The sequence below is a fragment of the Dendrobates tinctorius genome, unplaced genomic scaffold (genome assembly GCF_039654945.1).
Source record: "Dendrobates tinctorius isolate UK_male_01 unplaced genomic scaffold, ASM3965494v1 ptg000173l, whole genome shotgun sequence".
NCBI lineage: Eukaryota > Metazoa > Chordata > Amphibia > Anura > Dendrobatidae > Dendrobates > Dendrobates tinctorius.
Window position 1 is genome coordinate 8,195,185 of NW_027361840.1, and position 13,580 is coordinate 8,208,764.

At 44.3% G+C, this 13,580-nt stretch overlaps 1 protein-coding gene across 2 annotated transcripts in view; it reads right to left on the reverse strand.

The window, feature by feature from the left end:
- Nucleotides 1-13,580, reverse strand: part of LOC141054013 (uncharacterized) — a 172,548-nt gene that overhangs the window by 91,820 nt on the left and 67,148 nt on the right. The window contains exons 3-4 of one of the 2 annotated variants that reach the window (XR_012221329.1): nt 2,310-2,590; nt 1,489-2,206 (exon numbers count right to left, since the gene is read on the reverse strand). The exons of the other annotated variant lie outside the window; for it this stretch is intronic. The gene's annotated coding sequence lies outside the window, so the exon portion shown is untranslated. Of the gene's footprint in view, nt 1-1,488; nt 2,207-2,309; nt 2,591-13,580 lie in introns of those variants that run through there. 2 annotated transcript variants of the gene reach the window in all.

Here is a 13,580-nt window from a genome sequence, read left to right on the forward strand (position 1 = left end):
AGCCACAGAGGAGGTTGCTCAGCAAACTCGTCGGTCCAGGCGCTCTGCCCAGACCAGCTCCGTGGGTTTGCTTGCTGCTGCCACCTCTGGCTCAGCTATGGCAATACATGCTGCTCAGCAGCGAGATTCTCCAGGGACTAAGTCCCCCATGTCGGGCCACTGAGCATGCCCGTGGAGTGATCTCCCATTGGAGATCGAAGGTCACGTGCTCAGGTCCTGCTCCTGTTCGGATTGGTCCATCCGAGAAGCCAGGAAGGTCCCGGACGCTCACGGCTATAAAAGGGTCACATGCCCGCTCGGCCATGCGCTAGGATAAGACTGTATTTACAGACTTTGTGGATTGAGTGATGTATGCACGTATGAATGTCTCTGGTGAATGACTCATTAAGAAACCCCTACCCTTGGTACACATGTGTTGTGCAGCCTAGCCTGCTAGCGCCCAGGCTTAGGTGTAGGTAGGACAGAGGTTGAGTCAGGCATCTGTCCTCACCAGGGACTCGGCACGCCTCAGTGCACGTGCTCCACTTCATAGCCAGCATCTACAGCGGCCCTCGCGGCAGCGACGCCGCGCGCTCAGTGGGCCTAGAGGGACTCTAACCCCATGTCCTTGGGGTAGAGTTCTGTGGCCGTACACTGTGCGCTCTTTTGGCTGGGCTCTGTGAGCTAAACAGGCTCCGGCATTTACGTTCAGTGGTTGTGCGACTTGTGCATTAACAGAGTTTGCACCTGTTCACATTGGGTGACGTAACCCACGTGTGACTGTTTTTACGCCGCTCTATTCTTCCGCCATTACTTAGCAGCAGTGTACCACCTCTGCACGGTGGACCCCGGGCTGCGAACGCACCTACTGTTATTTTATAATTGATGCGTTCCGCCAGCCCTAACAGAGGTGCAGGCGGAGATGTTATGGTGGTTTGAGAAAGATGTAGGGTGCTCGTTCTCTGAGATATGTCAAAGACAGCAAGCATGTCCACTTCCATAACAGCTGACGGGCTCACTGTAGCGGGTAAACAAGTGGAGGTTCTGTGGCCGGAGACCTTTGTAAGAACACTTACCAGTGAGTTTCCTAGACTAACGCATACTGATCATGCATGTGCCAGTTCATGCATGTAGTTGTCAAATTATTGGAATTTTTGCCTCTACTGAGTATTTTTTGACAAAGTTGGCAGATAAAGTGAGTTGGTTGAGTTGGGTCATCCTTTTCGGTCTCAAAACGGCCCAGGCTAGGCAACTCTTGCCCCACCTGCAAACTGAAGACCCGTGACCACTGCTGGCCTCAGCCAGAGTTGTGGCTGAGGATGCAGTGCATCTCATGGTTGCATCACTCTGTGTCTGTGCATCAAACTGCAACGTTACTTCCTTGTCTTCCTTCTCCTCCTCTGCTGAGCTACTCAGCTGCATGCGTCTAGGTTCACAACAAGTGGGATCTACAACCTCATTGTCATCCTCTATGTTTTCCCACTGCTCACACTGAGAGTCACCCTCCTCTTCTTCATTTTTCAAACAAACTTTATTAGCAATTTTTAACACATACATATGGAGGATAGGTAGGAAGATTGGGTGAAATAGGATAGAAGTTGGGATTATTAGCTTTATTAGGGAACAATGCAGGAAGGTTAAAAGAAAATCTTAGGAAAATGGGAAAAAGGAAAATATAATATATATATATATATATATATATATATATAAATCTAACAGTAGTGTTTATAGTCTTTTGAATGCGGTTAGGGATTTACACTTTTTTTTCACATGAAAATGAAAGGTCAGTTACATTTCAAAATTGAAAAGAAATAACAATATAACAAATTCAAGAAGAAAATTCAGTACCTCATCTTCTTCCTTCTGCACTCATCATCACCCGTGTCCACTACTGCAACCTCCTGCTTTGTGGTCTCCCTTCTAACATTCTCGCACCTCTCCAATCTATCCTAAACCTGACGAACTGAACTGAACCTTGAAAGGTTCGCTCATCTCTACTGCTAACCAAAAAATGTGTATCTAATCAAGAATAAGAATAACACCATAATAGAAAGGCATAAAAGGATTGAGAAAAAATATACAGCTCTGGCAAAAATTAAGAGACCACTTCCAAATGTTCAGTTTCTCTGATTTTTCTCTTTATATTTTTGAGTAAAATGTAAATTATTCTTTTAGTCTACAAACTTCAGACATGTCTTCGAATTCCACAGCAATATATTTTTTTTATCTGAAAAGGAGAAATAGTCAAAATAAAAAAAAACCCAGTGCCTCAAATAATGCTAAGAAAACAAGTCCATAATGATTTAGAAACAACAATACTAATGTTTTACCTCAGGAAGAGTTCAGAGATCAATATTCTGTGGGATCCCCATGATTGTTAACCCCAGCTTTCCCGCGTCTTGGCTGCTTTCCTCCAGTCTCTCACACGGCTTTTGGGTGACCTTATGCCGCTCCTGGGACACACATGTCAGCAGTTCTTCTTTGTCTGATAGCTTGTGACTCTCCATCTTCCTCCTGATTACATTCCAGAGGTTTTCAGTGGGGTTCAGGGCTGGAGATTTGGCGGCCATGACAGGGATTTGGTGTGGTGGTCTCTTAATTTTAGCCAGAGCTGTATAATAATAAAGTTTTTTAAACAATTATCAAAAGCCTACAGTATACACATAAACGGCAGGAGGTCTGCTAAACAATACATCAATCAGGGTAGAGTTAGAAGAAATGATCGTTTGGATCAAATACTATCCCAAGAGGAAGAGACAATAAATCCCTAAAGACGTCCTCCCCCAGTACATGATATATACAGAAAGTTAGCACAGACAGAAAAACTGTCCATAAATAACAAATAGAATATATAACAAAAACAATGGAAATATCAATGTTCTCAGGGCCCTCCTCCCGGGACCCCGCTCCTGGACTCCCCCTCTCGGGCCCCCCGCCCCTGATTCTCTCCCCAACGTTCATTATTACTGGCCTTAGGTAAAGGTAATATCTTGTATCTAATCTTTATTATTCTACATGTGTTTTGCTCGTCCCTTCTGTGCCGATCTATCACGGTATTCTGGCATTTTTTGCTGATTCGGGTTCTCCTTTCTGGGATATCGCATTCTATGTTGCCGTGGAGACGCTTTGTAGGTTACAATGTAGCGAGCTCTGTGTGATGTTTGGGAGACGTCTCCCGGTCTCGGCTGCAGATTAATCACTGTGCTTCTATATTTACTGAGATGAGTGATTCTTCTATAAAGCGATCACACCCAGAAATGATCTGTGCAAACACCCAGACATTATGCAACAGGATCCAGGGACTTCCTCATCAGATTACTTCTTAGATTTCCTCTTTCTTCCCACAAATAACTAATGGTCAGTACAGAGAGAATGAACACATAGAGATACAGATCTAAAATGTCAGAGGACAGAGAAGTGATGTCCCCAGGCCCCCCACCGTACCTTGGTCCTGGTGACACCGTCCTCCGACCCTCCTCCTTATCATAAAGCATAATGGTGGGCACATGCGCAGTGCACCCACTGAGATCTACCGGCCGGCACTGGCAACAGCAGGGATTCTTTATATTGTAGGAGGGTGGACTGATACGTGGACCTGTCTAATTGAGGAAAGTAAATGTAAAAGGTGATGTGTACAATCTTTATTCTGACTTGAATGTATGTATGTGGGACAACAGCTAGAACTGGGGAGAGACGGTGTAGTACTGGGTTTTGACCACTAGATGGAGACATAGGGATAGTGAGAAGAGGATCCTAACAGCAGCTGTAGCTAGGAAATGCCAAGTCATGGTGGGCAGAGTAACGGGAATGAGGAGGGGAATTCTACAGAAAGGGGATAAAAGGAAGGAGAGTCCCAGGGTCATGGAGAGTGCACAGGAGGAGACAGAAGAGAGAAGAGCTCAGGAGAAGATGGAGGAGGGAAGAGCTCAGGAAAGGACAGAGGAGAGATGGATAGGGGGGTGGCCCTGATAGGACAGCTGCAGACCAACGGACGCTAACTAAAGAAGGCCTGGGGTACCGGACGGCTGGACACCGAAGGGGCAGTAAGTGTCGCAGTGGGCGGACTCGAGCAGGGGAAAGCACTGTGGCTGTGGGCCTAATGGCAGCCACGGTGAAAGAACCCAGCAGGTCATCGCCAACAGGAGTAGGTGGAGGTGACAGGTACCCGGGCCAATGTGTAGAAGCTGTCGTGTTGCTGTGGATGTCAAAGAAGACACCCAATAAAGTGGACCTGATTGAACGGATTTCTGCATCTGTCTCCAGTCTGTTCTGCAGCCGAAAGGGACCACCCCCCAGTCGGCACACGTACTACACTATTAATCCCTGACTTTTGATCACTGTGATAGATCCTATGTATACAACGCGAGGGTCATGGGAAAGGCAGCGGAACATAAACTCAGCCATGTGTGCCAGACGGCCAACCGCCAAGACTTCCCTGTCCCCACCAAAAGGCAACTGACCATGTTGTTCTCCCTCTCCTCCTCTTCTTCAGGCCATCCACAAAACAGATGGGATGAAGGTGGTGTAGGTACTGCCCTCTGTAGCACAGACAACCAGCTCCTGTTCCTCCTCCTCCTCATTATCACCCAATCCATGTTGAGATGAGATGAGTCTGGGTTGTGTAGCATCACCCTGTATAGTTTCTTGCTCCATCTCTACCTGCTCTGCCTGCAAAGCCTCCTCTTTAATTAGGAGCAGCGAGCGTTTCAGTAGACAGAGAAACAGGATGGTGATATTGATTATGGCGTCATAACCGCTCACCGTCTTGGTTGAGTCCTTAAAGTTTTGGAGAACCACAATGATGTCTGACATCCATGTACACTCATCAGCATTCATCAAAGCTGGCAAGATTAACTGATTTAAGGTGTCCATTCACAGTTTCTTTAGCATCTGTATGTAAGAGGCAGTGGTGGGAGACTTTATGCTACTGGAGCTGGAATTACCACTTACGAACTCTCCAGTGCTTTACTTCCTTCTATTTCTGGGGGTTCTTGACATCTTTTGTTTTGGGGTCATTGTCGTGCTGGAAGACCAATGATCTAGGATGCAAACCCAGCTTTCTGACACTGGGCACTATATTACCACCCAAAATCCTTTGATAAGCTTCAGATTTCATGATGTCTGGAACACAGTCAAGGCACGCAGTGCCAAAGGAAGCAAAACAACCCCAAAACATCTGTGACCTTCCACCATATTTGAGTGTAGGTCCTGTGTTCTTTTATTTTTAGGCCTCATTCCAATTATAGTAAACAGTAGAATGACGTGCTTTACCAAAACGTTCTATCTTGGTCTCATCTGTCCACAAGATGCCTGCTGGCCCTCTAAAAATAGTGGGGGCCGCCTGCTATTCATCTATAAATTTTGAGGGCCGCCTGCTGGCCCTTTAAGTTTCAAAGTTTACAGTATTAATACAAAAAAGGAAATTTGCTCACCTCAGATGGATAAATTATATTGCAGTAGCAATATATGGCTATGCAAAGTATAGCTAGCTGCTGGCCCTCCAAAAATGCTTAGTGAGGGCTGGCTGGTGGCCCACTAAAATTACAGTGAGTGCCCTCTAACAATAGCAAGTTGGTCCTGTAACAATAGTAAGGGCTGCCTGATGGCCCTCTACAAATAGTGATGGCCACCAGATGGCCCTGAAAAAAAATTGTGACTTTCAGAGTATCTCCTACAGGCCGGGGTCAGACCAGCGTATGGCATCGGATGCGATATGCTAATGACCCTCGGCTCCTGCTCTCTTGTGATATCCTAGTGCTGTGCGTTGTCTCACTCGCACCCATAGGCTTATATAGGTGCGAGTGAGCCGAGACTCAGCTGAGCGTCAGTGACAATCTCAGCATGCTGCAATTACACTCGCACATTGAAAACGGCCGAGAGAAAAAGCGCTGATGGGAGCTGTCCCATAGATGAATACTGGTCCAAGTGCTATGCCATGTTTTATCGCACAGCACTCATCCATATTGATCGCCAGTGTGACTCCGGCCTCATACATTAAACAGGATGTGTCCGATCATGTCTCACACACCACATGGCCAGATAAGGCAGTAAAATGATGAACACAGCCAAAGGTGTGGAGGAGCATTTTTTTCTCTTATTTATTTTGACTTTTGTGCAAGTCCTTATCCTGGATAGAATATTTCCTAACAATTTTTTCTACTAAATCCATTCTAACTTCGGTTTTATATGTTTATCGTCAGTCCATAAAAGTGGCGTAATACTCTGACAACATTGTTCCCAGCAGCAACCTGGGATTCAGAGATGTTTCCAGGCATCTTCCCCATCCATGATGTTCCCATGCCATTTTAGCGCTGTTTCCATAGTTTTCAGCAATTTTTAGACCCTCCAGAAATCTGGAGGTGGCCCCTGGAAAAAATGGTTGCATTTCCCATTGACTTCCATAATTCCCGTTACTCATCTAGAGCACCCAAGCATTGCAATTTGCTCAACTCGAGTAGCAACCACCCGAACATTTTAGTGCTCGCTCATCACTAGATGTCACAAATTTTAGCCCCTTTTAATTTTTCTGCTGCAAACGTCATCTTTTTCAGCCAAATTTATGTTCCAAAATTCAAATATTGCTCCTTCCGTTCCGAGCTCTGCCGTTTGACTAAACAGAACTTTTTGACTACGTGTGGGGTATCCCCACGTTCCTAAGATAGTAGAAGATAAACTGTGGAGTCCACTTTTGGGTATTACCTCTTGCAAAAGTGAAAAGCTTGGGGCTAAAGCAAGATTTTAGAGGTAGTTTTTTTTCCACTTTGCATTCATTCCTGTGTAACACCTGAAGAATTAAAAAAAAATTCCCGACAACAGTTTTGAAGTATTTGAGGGGTGCGGTTTTTAAAATGGTATCACTTTTGGGGAGTTTCCAATGTATCGGCCTCTCAAAGTCCATTTTAATTTGAATAGGCCACCAAGGAAGCAGGTTTGTAAATTTGATAAAAAAATGAGAAATTGCTGCAAAAATTTGAATCCTTCTAACATTCCAACAAAAATAAAATGTTTAAAAATTGATGCAGATGTAAAGTAGACTTATGGGAAATGTTATTTATTAATTATTCTGTTTGGCATAACTATCTGATGTAATAGCATACAAATTTAAAGTCTGAAAATTGCAAAATTTCAAATTTTTAGTCACATTTTGGATATTTTCATAAATATACTCAAATCATAGCAGCCAAAATTTACCACTAACATGAAGTACAATATGTCACGAAAAAAACATTCTTTGAATCACTGGGATCCATAGAAGTGCTCCAGAGTTATTACTTCACAAAGAGACACTGGACAGAATAAAAAAATGTGGCCTTGTCATTAAGGGTTAAGAACCCCTCGAGTGTTGCTTCAGCAGTATGCTTTAGGTCATTGTCTTGTTGGAAGGTGAACCTCCATCCCAGTCGCAAGTCACTGACAGACTGAAGCAGGTTTTGCTCAAGAATATTCCTGTAATTCGCACCATCTATCTTCCCTTCGACTTGGACCATTTTCCCTGTCTCTCCCTCCAAAACACATTCCCACAGCATTATGTTGCCACCACCATGTTTCACTGTCAGGATGGTGTTCTTGGGGGTGATTATCTGTGTTGGTTTTACGACAGACATAGTGTTTACCTTGATTGCCAAAAAGTTCAATTTTCCTTTCATCTGACCACAGCACCTTACTTCATACATTTGTGGAGTCTCCCAAATGTCTTCTGGCAAACTCAAACCGATCCTTATAATTATTGTGTGTACGTAAAGGGTTTTTCCTGCCAATATTTCCATGATGTCCACCTCTATGGGGTGCACATCTTACTGTGGCCGTATGGACAGATACTCCATTCTCTTCTTGGGAACTCTGCAGCTCCTTCAGGGTTACCTTTGGTCTCTGTGCTGCCTCTCTGATTAATGCCCTCCTTGCCTGGGCTGAAAGTTTTGGTGGGCAGCACTCTCTTGGCAGGATTGTTGTGGTACCATGTTCTTTCCATTTCATGATAATGCATTTGATGGTGCGCTGGGGGATCATCAGAGATTGGGATTTTTTTATAACCCAAACCTAACTTGTACTTCTCAACAACTTTGCCCCTGACTTGATTGGAGATCTCCTTGGTCTTCATGGTGTTGTTTGGAGATCTCCTTGGTCTTCATGGTGTTGTTTGGAAATCTCCTTGATCTTGTTTGGAGATCTCCATGGTCTTCATGGTGTTGTTTGGAGATCTCCATGGTCTTCATGGTGTTGTTTGGAGATCTCCATGGTCTTCATGGTGTTGTTTGGAGATCTCTATGGTCTTCATGGTGTTGTTTGGAGATCTCCTTGGTCTTCATGGTGTTGTTTGGAGATCTCCATGGTCTTCATGGTGTAGTTTGGAGATCTCCTTGGTCTTCATGGTGTTGTTTGGAGATCTCCTTGGTCTTCATGGTGTTGTTTGGAGATCTTCTTGATCTTCAAGGTGTTGTTTGGAGATCTCCTTGGTCTTCATGGTGTTGTTTGGAAATCTCCTTGATCTTGTTTGGAGATCTCCATGGTCTTCATGGTGTTGTTTGGAGATCTCCATGGTCTTCATGGTGTTGTTTGGAGATCTCCATGGACTTCATGGTGTTGTTTGGAGATCTCCATGGTCTTCATGGTGTTGTTTGGAGATCTCCTTGGTCTTCATGGTGTTGTTTGGAGATCTCCTTGGTCTTCATGGTGTTGTTTGGAGATCTTCTTGATCTTCAAGGTGTTGTTTGGAGATCTCCTTGGTCTTCATGGTGTTGTTTGGAAATCTCCTTGATCTTGTTTGGAGATCTCCATGGTCTTCATGGTGTTGTTTGGAGATCTCCATGGTCTTCATGGTGTTGTTTGGAGATCTCCATGGTCTTCATGGTGTTGTTTGGAGATCTCCTTGGTCTTCATGGTGTTGTTTGGAGATCTCCATGGTCTTCATGGTGTAGTTTGGAGATCTCCTTGGTCTTCATGGTGTTGTTTGGAGATCTCCTTGGTCTTCATGGTGTTGTTTGGAGATCTTCTTGATCTTCAAGGTGTTGTTTGGAGATCTCCTTGGTCTTCATGGTGTTGTTTGGAAATCTCCTTGATCTTGTTTGGAGATCTCCATGGTCTTCATGGTGTTGTTTGGAGATCTCCATGGTCTTCATGGTGTTGTTTGGAGATCTCCATGGTCTTCATGGTGTTGTTTGGAGATCTCCATGGTCTTCATGGTGTTGTTTGGAGATCTTCTTGGTCTTCATGGTGTTGTTTGGATATCTCCTTGGTCTTCATGGTGTTGTTTGGAAATCACCTTGATCTTGTTTGGAGATCTCTTTGGTCTTTGTGGTGTTGTTTGGAGATCTCCTTGGTCTTCATGGTGTTGTTTGGAGATCTCCTTGTTCTTCATGGTGTTGTTTGGAGATCTCCATGGTCTTCATGGTGTTGTTTGGAGCTCTCCTTGGTCTTCATGGTGTTGTTTGGAGATCTCCATGGTCTTCATGGTGTAGTTTGGAGATATCCTTGGTCTTCATGGTGTAGTTTGGAGATCTCCTTGGTCTTCATGGTGTTGTTTGGAGATCTTCTTGATCTTCATGGTGTTGTTTGAAGATCTCCTTGATCTTCATGATGTTGTTTGGAGGTCTACTTGGTCTTCACGGAGTTTGGTTTGTGTTGCCTTTTGTAAATGGTGTTGTAGCCTCTGTGGCCTTTCAGTAATGGTGTGTATATACTGACAGACATGTGACACTTAGATTGCACACAGGAGACGTCCTATCACTAAGCATGGGAGTTATGAAGGGAATTGCTTCCACCAGAAATGTTTAGGGCTTCATAGCAAAAGGGGTGAACAGATATGCACATGACAATGTTTAGTTATTTGATCCCATACATTATATTTATGCCTATATTTTTCTCACTTCACCAAATTAGACTATTTAGTGCTGATGCATCACACACAAATTGAATTACAAAAATATTTATACACAGGTTGTAATGTAACAAAATAGGTAAGAAGACAAGGGCATGAATACTTTTGCAAGCCACTGTATACTTATCAGTTATTATTGCGCTGCTTTTATGCTGGGACTGTCAGTTTCTTCTCCATCTTCTACTGCAGAAGCTAAATGTTAATTGTGACACTGACTTATGATTCTGCTCATTGTATCACTGATCACTGATTATCATGTCTTGGTAACACCACTGACCGTCCACTTACAAACGTGATCAAAATTGTTGGTACCCCTGGTTTAATGACAGAAAACCCCACAGTGGTCACAGAAATAACTTGAATCTGACAAAAGTAATAATAAATAAATAAAAAATCTATGAAAATGAACAGATGAAAGTCAGACATTGCTTTCCAGCCATGCTTCCACAGAATATTTTTAAAAAAAAACTCCTATAATAGGCCTGGACAGAAATGATGGTGCCCCTGAAAATAATGTGACAAAAGGGACGTGTTACATCATGGACGGAGCTTACACTGTCTGGTGCCTCCCATCTTCATACGATGCCAGGCGCACTATATCTGTCCTGTTGAGGGCAGAGTAAAGTCCTGCAGTGCGCAGGCGCCGGGAAAGGTCAGAGGGGTCCGGCGCCTGCGCACTGCAGTACTCTGCCCTTCCCTCAACAGGGCAGATAAAGTGCGCCTGCGCAGGAGCCGAGGGAGCAGCAAGGAGGAGGACGGCATCGTATGAAGATGGGAGGTGCCGAACCGGACGGCGACACCCATCAGACCGGACCGGACCAAACGCCGGCGTGAGTAGAATCTAACTCTTTTTTCTTCTCTTTCAGGTTACATCGGGGGCTTATCTACAGCATTACAGAATGCATTACAGAATGCTGTAGATAAGCCCCTGATGGCGGTGGCCGCAGATTATAGGCCAAAAATGGGGTGACAGATTCTCTTTAATTGCCAATAGGCGCACTAGATACTACACATTAAAAACACATGTGACATGCACACATATGAACAAGTCGGTAGGACACTGTTCATACCACCCACTGACTCAAACACAAACAGAGAGCACAGAATGACAATTGTGCAGAAATATCCTGCAGTAAAACATATACCAGTAGTCAGCAAGTGCTGATAAAAAGATAACAAATACAGGGTATTTAGTCGATACTTTTTTTGCAAAAAAATGTATACCAAGCTGCTCCACCGCATCAAGGTAACCCTTAATGGAGCAGTCCCTATCTAATGTATTTAAAACCTGAACATGTGAACATGCAGATTATGCCACTGACCACCAGGGATCTATGCTGAGTGTGGAGATACGGAGGTCAGTGGGTGCTCTATTCTGCTAGCCCAACTGTCTTTAGCAAGACTGCATGGACCAGGGCTCATACCACTGAACGCCTGTGCTCTCTCCTCATGGGCAGAACACTGCTCAGACAACACAGAGTTAGGGTAAAACAGTGTGGCAATAATTTATTGAACCACAACACCCAATAGCAAACAGAACAATCCCAGCAAATACCCCAAGATGGTGCAAATTGCAGAGTCTCTCCATTCCACTCACTCGCCAGGATTAGAATTGCTTCCAGTGTCACATATCCCCACCAGTGGCTCCCCACTTTTGGAGGGCCTCCACAGTGAGGCAGTAACAACAAGCTTAGGAAGTTAAGCTAACCGAGAGCAGTGAGGAATATGGCCAGGTGAACCGATTATCCCAACCTGGATTCTTTAAGATGTCTCTGGGGTTTCAGCGATGGTCAATGAAGCACTCCCGTGTTCTTCCAGCCGGGTCTGTAGTACCCTAAGCTGAGATCCTGAAGAGTCACCGACCACAAGAAAAAGTCTCTTTACATAGTTGCCTGTAACCTATCTTTAGCTCTAACAAGTGTCCTTCAGTCCAGCACCACAGATAAGGGGAAGAATGGTGATGAGATCAAGTAGCATTACATGAATATTTAAGCTATTTTCATAGTTTTGCCCTCTTTGAAGCCAACAAACTGGCTCCGTAACACAATGCATAATTATCATATCAGCAAACATCATTGTTCAGTGGCCATGCCTCACTGTTTTACAAAGATAACAGGAGACAAACTGTAAAGGGGGTTTTACACATAGCAATATCGCTATAACGTCACCGATTTTGTGACGTTATATGCGATATCGCTAGCGATATCGCTAAGTGTGATACTTGCCTCTGACCGGCTCCCCCGCTGGTTATCGCTGATAGCGCGAGAACGTCCGGCTCCATTTCTCGTCATCAGCTTCCTGCTGTGTGAGACGAGCGACGCTGGACGCGGGCGGGAGGACGCCAGGATCGCTGTGTGTGAAAGGTGAGTATCGTGCGCTGCGTCGCTGCTGCATCGCTGTGAGATCTTCCTGTGTGACAGCTCACTAGCGATCATTTAGCGATGCACCAGCGATCCTGACCGGGTCGTATCACTGGTTGGATCGCTGGTGCATCGCTAAATGTAAAAGGGCCTTAAGGGACAAGATCAGGGGCCAATATTCCTCAAACAAGCAGAGTCAACAGTTTATAATTCTGGGCCTACACTATTTATATCTGGCATAATTAAGAAAAAATGTAGAGTTGTTGTTACACTGATTATACCACTGACCTCCAGGGATCTAATACTGATTATACCACTGACCTCCAAGGATCTAATACCAATTATACCACTGACCTCCAAGGATCTAATACTGATTATACCACTGACCTCCAGGGATCTAACACCAATTATACCACTGACCTCCAAGGATCTAATACTGATTATACCACTGACCTCCAGGGATCTAATACCAATTATACCACTGACCTCCAAGGATCTAATACTGATTATACCACTGACCTCCAGGGATCTAATACTGATTATACCACTGACCTCCAAGGATCTAATACTGATGATACCACTGACCTCCAGGGATCTAATACTGATTATACCACTGACCACCAAGGATCTAATACCAATTATACCACTGACCTCCAAGGATCTAATACTGATTATACCACTGACCTCCAGGGATCTAATACTGATTATACCACTGACCTCCAGGGATCTAATACCAATTATACCACTGACCTCCAAGGATCTAATACTGATTATACCACTGACCTCCAGGGATCTAATACTGATTATACCACTGACCTCCAAGGATCTAATACCAATTATACCACTGACCTCCAAGGATCTAATACTGATTATACCACTGACCTCCAGGGATCTAACACCAATTATACCACTGACCTCCAAGGATCTAATACTGATTATACCACTGACCTCCAGGGATCTAATACTGATTATACCACTGACCTCCAAGGATCTAATACTGATTATACCACTGACCTCCAAGGATCTAATACTGATTATACCACTGACCTCCAAGGATCTAATACTGATGATACCACTGACCTCCAGGGATCTAATACTGATTATACCACTGACCACCAAGGATCTAATACCAATTATACCACTGACCTCCAAGGATCTAATACTGATTATACCACTGACCTCCAGGGATCTAATACTGATTATACCACTGACCTCCAGGGATCTAATACCAATTATACCACTGACCTCCAGGGATCTAATGCTGACTATACCACTGACCACCAGGGATCTAATGCTGAGTATACCACTGACCACCAGGGATCTAATGCTGATTATACCACTGACCACCAGGGATCTAATGCTGATTA